The sequence below is a fragment of the Symphalangus syndactylus genome, chromosome 4 (assembly GCF_028878055.3).
Source record: "Symphalangus syndactylus isolate Jambi chromosome 4, NHGRI_mSymSyn1-v2.1_pri, whole genome shotgun sequence".
In the NCBI taxonomy this organism is placed as follows: domain Eukaryota; kingdom Metazoa; phylum Chordata; class Mammalia; order Primates; family Hylobatidae; genus Symphalangus; species Symphalangus syndactylus.
In genome coordinates this window covers 22768255-22784300 of record NC_072426.2, presented here as the reverse complement: position 1 = coordinate 22784300, position 16046 = coordinate 22768255, and positions in this window count along the sequence as shown.

Genomic DNA, 16046 nt, shown 5'->3' with positions numbered 1-16046 from the left:
ACCATGCAATGCCTACTGCCTATTGCCTATTGCCTAGGGGCTCAAGAACCTGTCCACCTACCCAGTCCACTGTTACAATCCCTGGAACCTGAGAAAACTGCCTAGAAATTCAAGAACTGTCTTTCCTGGACCGACTAACATCAGTGCCAGCATGCACCACCCTGGAGTTTAAGGACAGACACATTCAGCTCACTGCTGCCACAACTAGTGCCTGAAGACTGCCCCATCTGGTATTCCAGTCCCGAGTAAAACTTTACCACAACCTCTACTAACAACTGCACCCTAAGCCACTGAGAAAATCACAAACACTATTGATGCTGTTACAACTAAAGAAATCATACAGAGACTACATACTGCACACACCCAGAATCAAATCAAAAGTGACCTACCCAGCCAATACCATAAATACATCATCAGGAAAAATTTCTCACATAAAAGCAAATTCAAAAATTGGAAGAAGCAACAATTACATCATGTGCATAGATATCAACATACAGACACAAGAAACATGAAAAAATAAGAATATATTACACACTCAAAGAAACACAATAATTCTCCAGCAACAGGTCACAATCAAAAACAAATTTACAAAACCCCAGAAAAACAATTCAAAATATTGATACTAAAGAAGCTCAGTGAAATACAGGAGAATACTGAAAAACAATACAAATAAATCAGAAAAACAATTCAGGATATGAATAAGAAATTCCAAAGAGATAGATATCATTAAAAAAGAACCAAATAGAAATTCTGAAGCTAAAGAATTTATTAAAAGAAATACAAAATACATTCAAAAGCTTCAACAATAAACTAGATCAAGCAGAAGAAAGAATCCCAGAACTTAAGGCTTTTTCAAACAATCCAGTCAGACAAACTGAAAAAAAAAAAAAAAAAAAAAGAATTAAAAAGATTGATTAAACCCTTCATGTCATATGGAACACCATAAATTGACCAAATATTTAAAATTTTGGTATTTCTGAAGGCAACGAGGAAATAAAATCTTTCCCAGACAAGCAAAAGGTGAGAGAATTCATTACACATAAACCAGTCCTACAAGAAATATTTAAGGGAATTCTATGCCTGGAAGAAAAAAAAGCTATTATTTTTCATGATATTTTCATATTATATTATCATGAAAACACACACACAAATAAAAACTACCAGTAGCACAAACACACAAACAAGGAAGAGAAAGAAGCTCAAATTTTACCATTATAGAATACTACCAAACCACAATAAACAATGAGAGAGAAAGAAAGATACAAAAGATATATAAAACAACCAGAAATCAATTAATTGAATGACAAGACTAAGCCTTCACATATCAATAACCTTGAATGCAAATAGATTACACTTTTCACTTAAAAGATATAAACTGAATGGATTTTTCAAAGTGATCTAACTATATGCTGCCTGCAAGGAATTCATCTCACCTGTAAAGGCACATATAGATGAAAGTAAAGAAATGGAAAAAGATATTCCACACAAACAGAAACTAAAAGCAGGCAGGGGTAGCTATACTTTTACAAGATAAAACAGACTTTCAGTCAAAAACAATAAAAAGAGAAAAAGAAGGGCATTATATAATGATAAAAAGATTAGTTCAGCAAAAGGATACAATAATTCTAAACATATCTGCACTCAACAATGGAGCACCCAAATATATAAGGCAAATATTATTACATTTGAAGAAAGAGAAGCTCCAACACAATAATAGGGACTTCAACACCCCACTCTCAGCATTAAACAGAATATATAGATAAAAAATTAACAAAGAAATGTTGGATTTAAACTACACATTAGACCAAATGGGCCTAACAGAAAATTAGAGAACATGTCATCCAACAGCTACAGAATACAGAGCTAGAAAAGCAAGAACAGACCAAACCCCAAATTAGTAGAAGGAAAGAAATAATAAACAGCAGAGCAGAAATAAAATAGAGACCAAGAAGACAATTCAAGGGATCAATGAAAATAAAACTTGGTCCTTTTGAACAGATAAACAAAACTGATGAGTCACTTGCTAGACTAACAAAGAAAAATGAGAAAGGACCCAAATAAGTAACATGAGAAATGAAAAAAGAAACATTACAACTGATACCACAGACATACAAAAGCTCATCCAAGGCTATTATGAACAACTATACACTAACAAACTAGAAAACTTAGAAAAAATGAATAAATTCCTGGACACATACAACCTACCAAGATTGAATCAGGAAGAAATAGAAATCCTGAACAGGCCAATAATGAGTAGCAAGATTGAATAAGTGATAAATACTGTCACAACAAAGAAAAGCCCAGGACCAGATGGCTTCACTTCTGAATTCTACCAAACTTTCAAAGAAGAATGAACATCAATTCTTCTCAAAATATTCAAAACAGTTGAAGAGAAGAAATTCTTTCTAATTTGTTTTATAAAGCCGGCATTTCTCTGATAACAAAATCCAACAAGGATGCAATTTTAAAAAAGAAAACTACAGGACAACATCCCTGATAAACAGATGAAAAGCCTCAACAAAATACTAGCAAAAAAATCCAACAGAACTTCAAAAACTAATGCACCATGGTCAACTGGGATTCATTCCAGGGATGCAAATATGGTTCAATACATGCAAATTAGTAAACAAGATACATCATATCAACAAAATGAAAGACTAAAATCATATAATTATCTCAATAGATGCAAAAAAATCATTTAATAAAATTTAACATTCCTTCAAAAAACTAGGCATAGAAGAAACATATCTTAATATAATAAAGGCCATAAATGACAAACCCACAGCTAACATCATATTGAATGGGAAAATTCTGAAACCCTTTCTGCTTAGAACTGGAATAGACAAAGATACCTACTTTCACCACTCCTATTCAACATAGTACTGGAAGTCCTAGCAAGAGCAATAAGGCAAGAGAAAGAAATAAAAGGCATCTAAATTGGAAAGGAGAATCTAAGTGTTTAATACATTTTGGATATTTGTACCTGCCCAAATTTCATATTGAAATATAATCCCCAGTGTTGAAGGTGGGGCCTGGTGGGATGTGTCTGGATATGAGGTTGGAACCTTCATGAATGGTCTGCTGATAAGTGAGTTCTCACTCTGAGTTCACACAAGATATTTTCATTTAAGAGTGTGTCACCTCCCCCGCCCCATTCTCTCTTGCTTCCTACTACTTTTGCTATTCAATGTGCCTATTCCTCCTTCACCTTCTGGCATGATTGAAAGCTCCCTGGGCCTTCACCAGAAGCTGAGTAGATGCCAGCACCATACTGCCTTTCAAGTCCACAGAACTCTGAGCCAATTAAACATCTTTACAAATTACCCAGTCTCAGATTTTTCTTTATAGCAATGCAAGAACAGCCTAATACAGTGTCCACCATCAAATGAATAAAGAAAATGTAGAATATATATATGTGCATGTGTGTATATATATATATATATCATATATATGGTCAAACTGGACTACTATTAGGTCATAAAAACAAATGAACTTAAATCATTTTCGGCATCATGGACAGAACTCAAGGTCATTATGTTAAGTGAAATAAGCTAGATAGACAAATTTCCCATGTTTTCAGTCACATGTGGGAGCTAAAAGGTTGATCTCATAAAGGTAGAGAGTACAATAATAGATACTAGAGGCTGGGAAGGGTCTGTAAGTTGGGGGGATGATGAAGAGAGACTGGTCAATGAATACAAGCATACAGTTAGACAGAAGGAATAAATTCTAGTGTTCATAACAGAGTAGAGGTATTATAGTTACCAACAACGTATTATATATTTCAAAGTAGCTAAAGGAGAGAACTTGAAATGCTCTCAATCCGTAGAAAAGATAAATACTCAAGGTGATCAATACCCCAAATACCCTTGCTTGATCATTACACATTCTATGCATGTAACAAATCTTAACTCTAAGTGGAGCTCTGAAACTGCTTTTGTTTTATGGCATTTACCAAACCTTTTATTTTAAGTTCAGGGGTATCATGTGCAAGTTTGTTATATAGGTAAACTCGTGTCATGAGGGTTTGTGCAGATTATTTCATCACTCAGGTGTTAAGCCTAGTGCCCTTTAGGTTTTTTCCTGATCTTCTTCCTCCTCTCACCCTCCACTCTCAGTTAAGATTTCATGTTTATCCTTAGAATTTAAACTGGTAATATCTTACTGTCTTTTAAATTCTTGTGTGCTCTTGAACAATTTTTATTTTTTAAATTTATTTTATTTTTCTTCTTTTTATGGAAAATTTTTATTGATACATCATATTTTATATATTATACATTATAGGTACAAGTGATATTTTCCTACATGCAAATTTCTGACTTTTTGGTTTGATCTTCTAAAAAGGAAAAACTGAAATCCTGAATTAAAGGAAGCTGAGACTTTATTTTATTTTGTTAACTTTTATTTTAAGTTTGGGGTACCATGCACAGTTTTGTTATCTATGTAGACTTGTGGCATGAGAACTTGTACAGATTACTTCATCACTCAGGTGTTTATCCTGGCACCCATTAGTTATTTTTCCTGATCCTCTCCCTCCTCCCACCCTCCACCCACAAGTAGGCCCCAGTGTCTCCTGTTCCCCTCTATATGTCCATGTGTTCTCATCATTTAGTTCCCACTTATAAGTGAGAACATGTAGTATTTGTTTTCTGTTCCTGCATTAGTTTTCTAAGGATAATGGCCTCTAGCTCCATCCATGTTTCTGCAAAGGGCGTGATCTTGTTCATTTTATGGCTGCATAGTATTCCATGGTGTATACGGACCACATTTTCTTTGTTGAATCTACCATTAATGGGCATTTAGGTTGATTCCATGTCTTTGCTACTGTAAATAGTGCTGCAGTAAACATATGCATGCATGTGTCTTTATGAAAGAACAATTTATATTCCTTTAGGTATATACCCAATTATGGTATTGCTGGGCTGAATTGTATTTCTGTTTTTAGCTCTTTTAGGAATAGCCACACTGCTTTCCACAATGGTTGAACTGATTGACATTCCCACCAAAAGTGTTTAAGCATTTCTTTTTCTCTGAAACCTCACCAGCATCTGTTATTTTTTCACTTTTTTATAATAGCCATTCTGACTGGTGTGAGATGGTATCTCGTTGTAGTTTTGATTTGCATTTCTGTAATAATTAGTGATACTGCATATTTTTTCATTTGCTTGTTGGCTGCGTGTATGCCTTCTTTTGAAAAGTGTCTGTTCATGTCCTTTGCCCACTTTTTAGTGGGATTGTCTTTTTTCTGGTAAATTTAAGTTCCTTATAGATGCTGGATATTAGACCATTGTCAGATAAGTATTTTGAAAGAATTTTCTTCCATTCTGTAGGTCATCTATTTACTCTGTTGACAGTTTCTTTTGAAATGCAGAAGCTCTTTAATTTCATTAGATCCCATTTGTCAACTTTTACTTTTGTTGCAATTGCTTTTGGTGTTCTGTCATGAAATCTTTGCCCATTCCTATGTCCAGAATGGTATTTGCCTACGTTGGGAATGACAGAATCTTAATAACAAATGGAAGATGTTAAAAAGCCATAGATAAAAGAAAGATTACTTTCAAAGAGGCAATAGTTAGACTGTGAGGTAACTTCTCAACAGCAATAATAGAAGTCAGAAGACAGTCAGTCCAATAATACATTAAATTGGCTGGAAGGAAACAGACAACAACCTAAAATTCCAAACCCAGGAGAAAATATATTTCAAGACTGACAACAAAATGAACGTTTTCTCAGGCAAACAAAACAAGAATTCCCCCCTCACCAAAAGGAAACATACAATATACACATCAAGTAGAAGGAAAGCGATCCCGGATGGAAGATCTAACATGTAAGGAGGAATGAGGAACAAATATCAGGTGGTAATTATGCAAACTTGTCATTACCCTTGTTCTCTGCTTTTCATTACGGCTGTTAAGAAATTTCTGTTCCTTTGAAGTCAACTGTCCTTATTCTCTGGATAATTTTAAGACTTCTCTTTGCCATTGTTATTCTGCAGTTTAGTTATAATACTCTTGAGTGTTGATTTCTATTTATTTATTTTATTTGCTACACATCTGGCTTGAATTTGTAGATTAATGTGTTTCAGCAGTTTTGGAAAAGTTTCTGCAATTATCTTCTTAAAAATGTCCTCTGAAAATATTGTCAACACATTATTGTGTGATGCATGATCAGAAAAAGTACATGTATGCAGAATATATTAAGAACTATTAAGTATGTAATACAACAATCCAATAAAAAATGAACACATGATTTGAGTAGACACTTCACAAATGAAGATATATGAATACTCAATGTGTATATGAAAAGTCATGATTAGTCATCAGGAAAATTAAAATTAAAACACAAATACCACTACACACTCATCAAAATGACTAAAATTAAGAAACTGACCACATACAGTACTAGTGAGTATACAGAGTAACTAGAATCCTCATACTCAGTTGGAAAGAATATAAAATATTAGGAACACATTGGAAAACAGCCTGGCAGTTTTTTTAATTAAATAAAACCTTCCATATGGTATAGACACTCCACTTCTTGGCATTTACCCAAAATAAATGAAAGCATATGTCCAAAAATACTTGTGTGGATATTCTTAGAAGCTTTATTTGTAACAGTGAAAAACTGGAAACAATCCAAACGTCTGTCCATAGGTGAATAAAGAAACAAATTGGGGCATATCAATGCAACAGGATATTACTCAGTAATAAAAATGATGAACTACTTATCCAAACAGCGATATTGATGAATCTCAGAATCATGATGCAGAATGAAATAAGCCAGATTGAAAAAAAAAAAAACCTACATACTGTATGATTCCATTTTTATAAAGTTTCTAGAAAAAACAAATGAATCAATAGTGACAGAAATCAGATAAGTGGTTGATTGCAAATAGAGGAAGAGGGAGCACTAGATTACAGGAGGCATGAGAAAACTTTTGGGGTTTTGGCAATGTTTGATATCTTGATTGTAGTGATAGCTTTATGGGTATGTACATGTGTCAAAATTCATTACTGTATGTCAGTTATACTCAAAGACTTTTTTAATAGCAAAAAACAAAACCAGTCGCAGAAGATAAATAAAGTTGGGGAAAGATAATTTATGGAATTATTTGGTTTTACTAAATTACCCATCCTCAGAAAGTTAAAGGTAAATGATCAATGAAAACCTTTCAGGCTTTTTGGAAGCAATTATTTTCTGAGAGTTTGACACAGTCCAGATATTCTGCATACTAGACAAGAGATTTCTCATGAACAATCATTTTTCCAAACACTAGGATGTCTTAAGATTCTATTACTTATATTCAATCTATTGACATAAAATTAGAGTATCTCCTCTTCTACCTCATTTTGCATAAAATTTGCAGTTCTTTTTTTGAAGCAAAGAAAATTATTGAAGCAAAGAAAATTATTGAAGCAAAGAAAATTGTCTATTATCCTAGATATCCACCATCAATTATTTTTGTAGATTTAGTTGTCTTTAAATACTGATTTATAAAAATAAACGTGATGTTTGTCAATTCAGTAGATCAATAAATTGGAAGGCTGATTATATATTCAAGCGCAGTTAACATATTATTTGTTTTCTCTTTTTAATAGGAAGAATGTTTTAATTCAAAAAAAGCATCATGTGAAATAGGTCTAATGCTTCTTTTGAGCTGGTACATTTTGGTAAGCTATAATTTGGTAATTATAATTCAATGTCTTAAATATTAAATTCAATTGTTACAATTTATTAAATAATGTTCATTTTCATATAACCAATATTTTTAAATAGGCTTAGCTTTTGTTTACATGTGTGATATTGTAATACAGCAATGATATTGTACACTGTAAATTTTAAAAATAAATCATATTGCAATTTTTTCAGATATATATGCACAGATTACATAGTTCATGTCTCTTTATAATGGTAGAAAAATTATAAATAACAATACTATAAATTTGAATGCAAAAAGGAAATTCCAATGACTTTTTCTCTCTATTATTGTCTTTTGGAAATTCAATTAAATGTGTTAGAATTTCTCACTTTGTCATCCATGCTTTATAAACTCGTCTCCATACTTTAATCTTTTTGTTTGTGTTGTGTTTCCAGTAATTTCCCCTCATCTATCTTCAAGTTTACACATTTTATTTGAGGTTGTGCCTAAGTTAAGTCTACTCGTTGAGTTTTTAATTTTGTTTAATGTAATTTTAATTTATAGAATATCTAGTTGGTTGTTTGAAATCAATTTGGTTACTTTTTATTTTTTCCTTTTCCCTCTAGATGTTTTCAAGAATTTCTTTTATTTGTTTAGAAATATAAGTGTTTTGTCATAGATGTTTAGTAATTTTAATATTGGAATTTGGCCTTGCCTGAAAAATCTAGACAAGGGCAGGTCTCAATTTTTCTCCCTCCCCTGCTCAATTGCAAGGCAAGCCTTTTAGGACTCAGAGTTGGGTGAAAGTCAGCCTTACTTCCAGGTCACTCTTGTTTGGTGTATATTGAGCTATTTGGGGATCCCAGCTTAATGCAGGGAGAGTGCTCTATTAGACTTCATATCTGGGTTCTAGAATTTTATTTTTGTTTCCTTAACCTCTTGTGGCTGTTTACATCAAAATTCAGGTTGGCAAATTACCTCCGGGCAAGAGCAATTTTGATGGTCAGTTTACTTTTCTGGGTTTTCACTCTTCCTTCAGTTTTTAACCAGATAATTCTTTGCTATTTTACCAGCTTTTTGATAATTTTAACAATATATATTTCAAAATATCTTCAGCAACTTATCTTTTCGGTGTAAAAAAAATTCTTTTTGGTATGGTGGTGGGGAGGAAATGGCAGACTAAGCTAAAAACCTGGCCTGTCACTTGAGGAAATTGAACCTTGCAATTTGTTTGAACAATTTTTAAATGTAACAGACACACACACACAAACAATTTATATTGATTGGCTTATTTTGGGTATTGATGGAATCACTTGTGTGATTTATCTGATACATCAATGAAGACAGTTATAAATAGAAGAGTAACCATTTTCAATCAGTTATTTGTTGTCAAACATGTAACATTTGACCATTTACAATCTGAGAGTAAAACTGCACAAGAGAAACATCCAAGGAAATTAATTCTCTTTTTAAGGTCATCTATAAATCCAGTCCCCATAGCAACACAAGTACTTATCTAGATTCCTTCCTTTACACTATATATTTTGCCTAGTCATTTCTTTTGCAATTAAATTAATTGCTTCATTGTTAATCCAACTTTCACTCTCTGTCCTTTCAAAACATTTTAAAAACGAGCTGATGAATAGAAAAGTAAAACATTGTTGCAGAGCTAGTTATTTATAAGAAAATAAAATCAACTGTGTCTGAAATGTCAATAATATATAAATAAGCATGTTTCTAAATTTAATTGTTAACTTTTATAAGATGAACGGTAGCAACAACAATGTGATTTGTTATTTATTCTTCCTGAGTCAAACTAAATATTTTACATAAATCAGCCCCTTCTGGATAATGTTTACATTATACTACAAATATTGACAATGACGAGAATTTAATATTTTAAAAGTACTCACCCAAACATACAAATGCAGGGATGGGTGGTTATAACTGGATCAATAGTTGTGTCACTCCAAATCACAAATCTCTTGTTTTCCCTCTTGCTAATCTCTACTATCCTCCCTCTTTAACCCATGGCTATGAAAAATAACAAAAGAAGTAATTCAAATCTTCAGATAGTTCTTTCTGGTTTCCTTGTAGCTATATATTTTAATTTGCCTCAGACTTCTCCAAATCAGTCTAAGGAAACACAAAGTGATATAAGTACTACATAGATTAGATTTAGATGTAGAGGTAGAATCTTTTCCCCCTACAGAACTCCAAACATGCTATTCACCATTTAGGAATGTAAAGCAACCCACAATGGTCTGAAGAAAGATACAGAACTCACCAATTCATATAGTCAAAAGCTGGACATATCTAGATTCAAATCTGATTAACTGTGAGACCTTGGGCAGCTGTTGAAATTCTGCATATCAGTCAGATGTTGGTTAGAAAAACAGAAATTGCTTGAGATTTCAAACTGAAAGGGATGTAATACAGAGATTGGAAAGTTACCAAACCTTTGGGATGAGTGATAAAGCAAGGATCAGGGAAGTCATTGCTAGTGTTCAAAAAATCACTATGAATAAGAATCACAGGAAACTGCCACTTCAGAATATAATGACACAAGGAAGTCATTCATCAACTCTTACCTCTGTTATCTCTGCAGTCCACATGTTCATTGCCACTGACTTAGGAATAATAGTGGCTTCTTCTCTTGCAAGCAAGCTTGTTGGCAGAATATATAAAGTGGCAACTTTCTGGTAGAAATAAATTCTACGGATATAATACCCTGGGTTTTCACCCTCTAAAATACAAGAAAAGAGAAATGGGAGGAATGTTGTTAAATTTCCAACAAAAAATCTAGCATATTCTAGATAACTCAGTGTCTTCAAATAAAAAAATACTGTCAAGACTAAATCAAGATTGTGGACTGAGCACTTGCTCCAATATTCCTTCTGCATCAAATCCCTTAAAGTGAGAGAAAAGGTATATATGCAAATATGCATACATATCTATTCAGATATAGATGATATAGATAAATATATAGATGATATAGATACTGATAAAGCATAACAGGACAGGAACACAGAAATTATGAAGTCTTTAAAAGATAAAAAGCTGACAAAATCAAATTGATAACAACTATGACAAAGTCATATCAAACAAGTTCAAGACCATATCACTGCAAAGACTGAAAACAGATTCTAAATTGGATTGAAGTGAAAAAGCAGAAAAGTGGCCCAGAAAATCATTAGGGTAAATTAATTAAAGATCTGAAGTAAAAAAAAATGAGACCAGACCTCATCACCCTTGTGATGTACAACAGACTGCAAGTTTTTGATGGGTTTTTATCCATCTGCATTTGCAATGTTATATTGTTTTTTTCATTATCACTTTTTAAATATTTTTTGTATAATTTAATACATTTTGATATATTTTGCATTGTTATCTGAGTTTCTTGTTTCAGCATCAGTTAATAGAATTTTTTAAATGGGATTTAAAAATATGTTGCATTGCTTTTGATAGTGATTACACAGTTAAACAAAAACATCTTTTACCTGTTATAAAGCTTTAGTTAAAAGCTACTGGGGGGCGGAGTTTCACAATTCAAGCAAAAGGGATGTGTATGTGTATGTGTGTATACATATATAGAAATATTTTTATATATTATAAATTATATATAAACATATGTATATATTCTGATACATTTATGTACAATTTTAAAATAATTCAAATTACAGTCCAAAAATAAAGTCAGAATAAGCTCTTTTTTTTCTTCTTTTTTTGAGACAGAGTCTTGCTCTGTCACCCAGGCTGGAGTGCAGTTGAGTGATCTTGGCTCACTGCTACCTCCACCTCCCAGGTTCAAGCAATTCTTCTGCCTCAACCTCCCAAGTACCTGGGATAACAAGTGCCCACCACCACATCTGGCTAATTGTTCTATTTTTAGTAGAAATCGCCATGTTGGCAAGGCTGGTCTTGAGCTCCCAACCTCAAGTGATCCACCCACTTTGGCCTCCCAAAGTGCTGAGATTACACACATGAGCCACTGCACCTGGCTAGAATAAGCTCTTAAAGAAAATTAAAGATTATATAAGAATGACACATATACACTTTGGTTTGATTAGCTCTTAACACTATTTCAAGACTATCTACTGTGATGCTGGTGTACAATTTTCTTGAATTTAGATACAAAGGGGAGAAATAAAAAGGGACACAGCCTTAAAGGCATTAGCAAAAGAGACAAGAGCTCTGCTTCCTGGAATTGTGTTGTATAAAGTCAGAACCTCCTGGAAGCAGGTGCCAAGACAGGATTAATGATGAAACGGTTTTTATTAGGAGAAATACTTGTGAGAAAAAAATGGAAAGGAGCCAGGAGAGGCTGGAAAGGGCATCAAACCACGATGCAAGCCTGGCTTTAAGTGAAGGAGAGACAGAGAAGGAAGTCGGGTAGAAGTGTCCTAAATTACCACGCATCTAAGAAACGTTCGTCAAAGCCATTGGGGAATACTCAGCTAAAATTCAACCAAGAGGAGGCTTGTGAACCCTCAGGAATGGAACTATATTAGTATTGCTGCCTGGCTCAGTGGTTGGCTGAGAGGCACATATGGGAAGCAAGAGGCAAATGCATGATGGACTCAGATGCAGAAGTTGGTCCCTAGTCACTTAGGTTCCCCCAATTTGGAGGTTCGCCTCATGCATTCTCATGTCCATCACTTAAAGAAAGGGACAGTCTGCAACAGCAGGATTCCTTTCTAAAGAACCTTTTCTTTGGGGAATACTCTGAAACCTTTCTTCAATTGATGACTTACTCTGAAGTTCAGGAGATAATTCTGAAGTAGATTTTGATTTTATGCGGGAGAACGTACTCTATTCCCATCATCACAGCTTGTCCCTTGGCTTACATAAACATTTCGCTCACGATTCAAGGAAGTTGTCTAAAGCAACTTAAATGCTGGGCCAAAATAACCTGTTTGTCTGTCGTTAAAAAGTTTTTGTTTTAGAAGTTTTATGGGTTGAATTGTAGCTCATAAAATGATATATTACAGTCCTAATACTCAGTACCTCCAAATGTGATATTATTTGTAAACAGAGTCTTTATGGAGGTTATCAAGTTAACATGAAGTCATTAGAGTAGGGACTAATCCAATATGGCTGAGATCCTTATCAAAAGGAGAAATTCAGTCACAGGGACAGACAGGCACAGAGAGAAGATGATGTCAAGAGACAACAAGAGAATGCCACATGAAGGTGGAGGATTGGAGTGATGCATCTACAAGCCAAGGAATACCAATGATTGCTGGAAAACTCCCACAAGCTAGGAGAGAGGTGTTTCACAGTGGGAAGGCCTATGCAAACCTACACCAAAGACCGAGAAAGCTGGAGAGGCTGAAGAGAAAGGCTGACACAGCTACTTTCTCAGAAAGAAACATTTATTCATTTGTTTTATATATATATATATATATTTTTTTTTAATATTTTCTTATTTTTAACTTTTAGGTTCAGGGCTACATGTGCAGGTTTATTATATAGGCAAATTGCATGTCATGTCATGGGGGTTTGGTGTACACGCTATTTCATCACACAGGTCATAAGCATAGGTAGTTTTTAGATCCTCACTCTCCTCCCACTCTCCACCTTCAAGTAGGCCCTGGCATCTGTTGTTCCCTTCTTTGTGTTTATGGGCATTCAATGTTTAGCTGCCACTTATAGGTGAGAACATGTAGTATTTGGTTTTCTCTTTCTGTTCAGTTCATTTAGGATAGTGGTCTCCAGCTCCATCCACATTCTGACAAAGGTATGATCTTGTTCTTTTATATGGCTGCATATATTCCATGGTGTATATGTAACACATTTTCTTTATCCAGTCTATCATTGAAGGACATTTAGGTTGATTCCATGTCTTTGCTACTGTGAATAGTACTGTGATGAACATACATGTACATGTGTCTTTATGGTACAATAATTTATATTCCTTTGGTTATATACCCAGTAATGGGATTGCTAGGTCAAATGGTAGTTCTGTTTTTAGCTCTTTAAGAAATTGCCACACTGCTACATTCCCACCAGCAGTGTATAAGCATTCCCTTTTCTCTGCAACCTCACCAATAAGTGTTATTTTTTGACTCTTTGGTAATAACCATTCTGACTGATGTGAGATGGTATCTTATTATGGTTTTGATGTGCATTTCTCTAATGATTAGGGATGGTGAGCATTTTTTCATATGCTTGTTGGTTTGCTTATGTCTTCTCTTGAAAAGTGTCTGTTCATGTCCTTTGCCCATTTTTTAATGGGATTGTTTGGTTTTTGCTTGTTAATCTGTTGAAGTTTCAGATGTTAGACAGTTGTCAGATTCATAGTTAGCAAATATTTTTCCCATTCTGTAGGTTGTCTGTTTACTCTGTTGATAGTTTATTTTGCTATGCAGAAGCTCTTTAGTTTAATTAGATCACATTTGTCAATTTTGGGGTTTGATGCAAATGATTTTGGCAACTTTATCATGAAATCTTTGCCAGGGCCTATGTCCAGAATGATGTTTCCTAGGTTATCTTCCAGGGTTTTATAATTTTAGGTTTTACATATAAGTTTTTACTCCATCTTGAGTTGATTTTTGTATACGGTTTAAGGAAGGGGTCCCGTTTCAATCTTCTGCATATGGCTAGCCAGTTCTCCCAGCTCCATTTATATACTAGAGAGTCCTTTCTCTATTGCTTGTAATTGTTGGCTTCTTTGAAGATTAGACAGTTGTAGCCATATGGCCTACATGATCCATTTTTGTTCCATGATCTATGTGTCTGTTTTTGTACCAGTACCATACTGTTATGGTTACTGTAGCCTTGAAGTATAGTTTGAAGTGAGGTAATATGATACCTCATGTTTTTTGATTTGGGATCTTTTTTGGTGCCATGTAAATTTTAAAATAGTTTTTTCCTAATTCTGTGAAGAATGTCATTGGTAGTTTGATACAAATAGCATTGAATCTGTAATTTGCTTTGGTCAGTATGGCCATTTTAACAATATTGATTCTTTTTATCCATGATCATGAAATACTTTTCCATTTGTTTGTGTCATCTCTGATTTCTTGCAGCAGTATTCTGTAATTCTCATTGTAGAGGTCTTTGACCTTACTGGTTAGCTATTCCTAGGTATTTTTATTCTTTTTGTGGCTATTGTGAGCCAGAGTGCATTCTGGATTTGGCTCTCAGCTTGGATATTGTTGGTATATTGAAATGCTACTGATTTTTATACACTGATTTTGTATCTTGAAACTTTGCTGAAGTTGTTTATCGGATTTGGGCAAAGACTATGGGGTTTTCTATGTATATAAGCATACAGTCTGCAAACAGAGAGAGTTTGATTTCCTCTCTTCCTATTCAGATACCTTTTATTTCTTTCTCTTGCCTGCCTGCTCTGGCTAGGACTTCCAGTACTATGTTGAATAGGAGTAGTAACAGTGGGCATCCTTGTCTTGTTCTGTAGAAAGAAATATTCAGTGGGGTCTTACAAACAGAAGTCATGTCTGTGTCTTAGGTAGTATGAGACAAGATGGTGGATCAGGATTTATAAATCATAAGGGAGGGGTAGTTCAGAAGGAATATGTAGGACAATTGAAATCTGATAACATCAAAATTGTTTGACTTAAGGGCAAGATTTACAGTAAATACATGCACTTACACAAGGGAATATAGATAAACTGGAAATCTCAGAGGCAATTATGGAATAGGGGTTAATTAGAAGCCAACATGGCAGATTGGCACCCAAGATGAATTTAGGGTTGCTCTGGCCTGCACAAGATGTGTGGGCCAGATTCTCCTTCACAGCCCCAGAAGGAACCAACCTTGTCGACAACTCGATTTTGGACTTCTAGCCCACAGAATTATGAAACAATAATTTCTTTTTGTTATTATAAGCCACCCAGTTTGTGACACTTTGCTATGGCAGTCCCAGGAAATTAATAGAGGAGGGGCTACTCTCAATGAATAAAGGAAGCAATAAAATACCTTAAATAATTTCATAAAATGTTAGTGCTGAAAGCAGCCTCAGAGCAATAACGTCAAAAGCTTGGTTCATATCCCACTAGCATGCTAAAAGAATCACCCACATTGGCCACACAATGAATAAATATTCTAGTTCTTACTCTAGAATAATGGGTACATCTATACACTTACTAGTAACAAATTAAGTTTAGTGAACATTGATTTACAAATTGGATATTTATAAACTAAAATTAGAGCACTATTAGGATTTACTGAGTCTTCTTTTGAACAATTAATCTGCTACCTGCTTGGTAAGTTTGTACGTGCAGATTTTGAAATTCATGAAATTTTTAGAGGGAGTTACTACTGTTAACATGTAATAAATCATAGTGAGTTAGGATGGATATGGTTTTCAATTGTTGCTCTTCTTGCATTGACGAATAGATTAGGAGAATAATTGTTACAAGTTTTATTTTAAAAAATTATT